This window comes from Gopherus evgoodei, chromosome 21 (genome assembly GCF_007399415.2).
Source record: "Gopherus evgoodei ecotype Sinaloan lineage chromosome 21, rGopEvg1_v1.p, whole genome shotgun sequence".
Lineage (NCBI taxonomy): Eukaryota > Metazoa > Chordata > Testudines > Testudinidae > Gopherus > Gopherus evgoodei.
The window spans coordinates 7,948,092-7,952,083 of record NC_044342.1 but is presented as its reverse complement, the minus strand read 5'-3'; the positions used below and the strand labels follow the sequence as shown (position 1 = coordinate 7,952,083).

General features: G+C 39.5%; 1 pseudogene; it reads right to left on the bottom strand.

Moving 5' to 3' along the window:
• Positions 1–3,001: 3,001 nt before the first annotated feature.
• LOC115637890 lies at positions 3,002–3,992 on the bottom strand (annotated as a pseudogene).

Sequence of the window (3,992 nt, the reverse complement as noted above, 5' to 3'; positions counted from 1 at the left end):
ACCCCCCTCTTTTTCCCCCGCCCCCGCACACACACATAATGTAGTTTCTGTGGGTGGAGGATGAAGGAACCCCACATGGCAAACCCTGGAATTGACCCAAAAGAGTGGAAAAGACTCCCCTATAGTCCCATCCTCCCCTAGCAGAGGAAGTAGAGGATGCAGAGCGGCAAACCTGGCAGTTGGAGAAGGGTAGGAACTTTCTTCCATCAACCTAGCTACCATTACTCAGGGAGATGGAGTTGCAACAGTGACAGACGAACCCCTTCCATTGCTGTGATATCTCCTAGGTAGTGTCTACACAGTACATTATGGCAGTAAAGCTGAGCTCTTACCATTGTGCTCCCTTGAGACAAAACTCCCCCAAATGCAGATGGCCACCACAATGCATCACTTAAGAGCCAAATCCAGTGCTCAACAGGTGTCTTTCTATTGACTTTAATGAGTACTGGGTCAGACCCTAAAGGCCAGTTTTTCAAAAGTATTTAGGTGTCTACAGATGCAGGATATGCACCTAATGGGATTTAGAAAGGTTCCTAAGGAGGTTAAACACCACATTATTTCAAATAAACGAGAGCTAGGTACTAGGCATGGTTGAAAATCCCTCTAGGCACCTATGTGACCATTAGACACCTACATACCTTTAAAAATTAGGGCTCGTAGGCACTTAAAATGCAGATAGGCAATTAATGGGATTTTTCATAATCATTCAGGTGACTAAATCCCACCTCACTAAAAACCTTTCTGTATATTTGAATGCATTTCAAAATCTAGTCCAAGACCTGGTTAGGTGCTTTGAAAATCCTACAAGGTGCAACCCTAGGCACTGAGTTTCCATTTGATTGTTCAAATTCCTTAGCTGGCTTTGAAAATATTCAGTTTGACCCTTTAAACCATATATTACTTGAACAAGTTTCTTAGAACCTCAGGCTATCTCCCTTCAGGTTCAAAGGAAAGGAAAAATTATTTGGTTTAATTTAAGTTGTTGGATGGATGTGAGGGTGCTGGGTGGTGGTAGTGGCTAGTAATATACTGGAGGTTGAACTAGATGATTTGATGGTCTCTTCTGGCCTTAAATGCTATGCTGCTTGCTTATGTTGCTAATTTGTTTTCTAGACCACCAAATAGTTTGTTTTTGTCCTGAAGAGACAAACAATAAGTAATTGTACTTGATCAAGTTACTTTTTATTTACAGAACATTTCAACTGCCTTTGAGTGATAATTTTTTTTCCTTACAGAGAGAAATACTTGAATTATTTTCTTGCCAATTACAAACAAACAAACAAACAAACAAACAAACAAACAAACAAACAAACAAACAAACAAAAACATTTCTTTCTTTCTTTCTTCTACATTATTGTGCCATAACCATACATGGAAATTTATAGCAATTTAACAGAATGAAATAGTTCTCTGGGCAGTTATGATCTATAGCTCAATTAAACACAGAACAAAAAAAATAATTATGGAAGAAAAGGGGAAGATGATATTACTTTAAGATATTTGGGCATGTCTACCAAATAGCTGGAAGTTGAAGCTAGAAATAAATTGTATATTTTTAATTAACCATTGGAAAAAATTACTGAGGTAGGTGGTGGATCCAATCAAGACTGGATGTTTTTTTCTAAAAGTTATGCTCTAGCAATTATTTTGGGGAAGTTCTATGGCCTATGTCATACCGGAGGTCAGACTAGATTATCACTGTGGTTCTTCCTGACCTTAGATTCTATGAATCTAGATAGACTCCAGACAAGATATATTAAAAGTGCCTATGGGAGAAAACCCTATAAATGAGGTTACCCAATACTTTGCATTACAAGACCTTGTTTTTAATTCCTTATAATTTCCTGAAACTTTAACCATTTGGGCTGAATTTTTTCATGTTGGGTGTCTGCCTCAGTAGGAAATTTTCTTAAGAGTTCCGCAAAAAAAAAATAGGTTCAGTCATTTCCAAGAAAGAGATTATGGGAAAATATATTGGTTCCCCTGTGTTAACAAAGGGGAAGAATTCTCTTTTCGGACATGCTAACTCTGGTAGGCACTGAAGCAGGAAATGAAATATGAGGTGGGGGCACTTTGGTGTCAGGGATGCACCTTTTGCTGGTTCCATGAAACAGCACCCAGATTTGGCTAAGTTATGACTATTTGGAAGAACCTCGGTTTCCACATGCTCAATAGATGTTTCTTAAGAGTTCTGGGCTTAGAGCTCCTGTCCATCCCACAGAGTGTGCTCCAGCTCCAGGCTAAACTGGCAATGTTGGACTTCCCTGGAAATTGCTGATATCACACTAGATGATCAAAATGGTCCCTTATTACCTTTAAATCAATGAATCTATGATATACACCATAATCTTACAATCTGATCTGCTAGTAAAAAATGCCATGGAAGTCAAGAGCCATCTCCCAGAGTTGTTGTGTGACCTGATCAGGTTAGGCATTGAAAAATCTATCTGTGTCTTATATAGGAAGCCTGCATAAGTGGGGAGCAATGTTATTTAAAATTAGGCCAGAGGGAACCCTAACCCAACCCAAAACCTAAAATGCTGCACTGAGCAGCCAGAGCAAGAAAAGGGGAAGCCTAAATGGACTTTTCTGTAGAGCTGGTTGGAATTATTCAAGTATTAAAATCTTGGTGAAAATTGTTAAATTTCAACACACCAAGGTGAACATTTTATGAAATGTTTCTTAAGTTAATTTTTTTTTTTTTTTGCTTTGACATTTCAAATTTTGAAGATGTAAAATCAGGATACTAGTTTGACTAAAGATTCTCATTTCATTTTTCAATTATCTTTACACCTGGTCAAAAGGTTCTGACTATCAAAAGTTTGACAAAAGTTTATTTATTTATTTATTTATTTCATTTTTTGAAAAGTTTCTCTTATCATTTTCCAAACAGATTTAGAACAGGTCAAAGTTTTTCAAATGTTAAAATTCCAATTAAAAAAAGTGAATGTCATCAGAAGAAATTCAACAAAATATTTATGAATTTCCCTCATTCCCCGTTTTAACTAACTCTATCTTTCATTCTCTGATTTCTCCACTTGTGTGAAAAGGTACTCTTTTCTATTGTTTTTCTAAAGGCTCCCTTCACCTCTTTGTTCCTCAGAATGTATATTATGGGGTTCAACACTGAGGTCACAACTGTGTACTTGGGGAAATCATTTGATCACTCACTGGGGTGGAGATAGACTTGAGCCTCAGGTAGGTGAAAAGGGCTGTTCCATAGAACAAAGTCACCACCATGAGGTGGGGGGAGCAGGGGGAGAAGGCTTTACGTATTCCCTTTGCTGATGACACCTTGAGGATGGTGGAGATAATGCAGATGTAGGACACGGTTATCAACAAAAAAGGGCCCATGATGAATAAAACTGACACAGTCAAGACCACAATTTCATTTTTGGATGTGTCAGTGCATGCCATCTTTACCATCAGTGGGATGTCACAGAAGTAGAGATGGATGTGGTTGGAGCCACAGAAGGGCAGGCTAAAGATCCACGTGGTCTGAACTACTTCCACTGAGATACCGATTGTCCATGAAGCAGCCACGAGCTGTTCACACACCCGACCACTTGTGATGATTCTGTAGTGCAAGGAGTTGCATACGGCTATGTAGCGGTCATACGCCATGGCTGCTAGAAGGCAGCATTCTGTGAAGCCCAGAATGGTGATGACATACATGTGTGCTGCGCAGCCCACAATGATGATGATCTTTTGCTCCATGAGAAGGTGAGCCAGCAGCTGAGGGACCACACTGCTGGTGTAGCAGACTTCCAAAAGGACAAGTTCAGCAGGAAGAAATACATGGGGGTATGAAGTGATGAGTTTAGCTTTTAAAGGAGGATAATGAGCAGGTTCCCCACCAGAGTGACCAGGTAGGTGAGCAGAAACACCAGAAACAGAAGGATTTGGAGTCTGGTAAGGTATGAAAACCCCACCAGGATGAACACATCAGAAATGGTCTGGTTCTCATCAGGCTCTCTCTCAGAATATGTCAT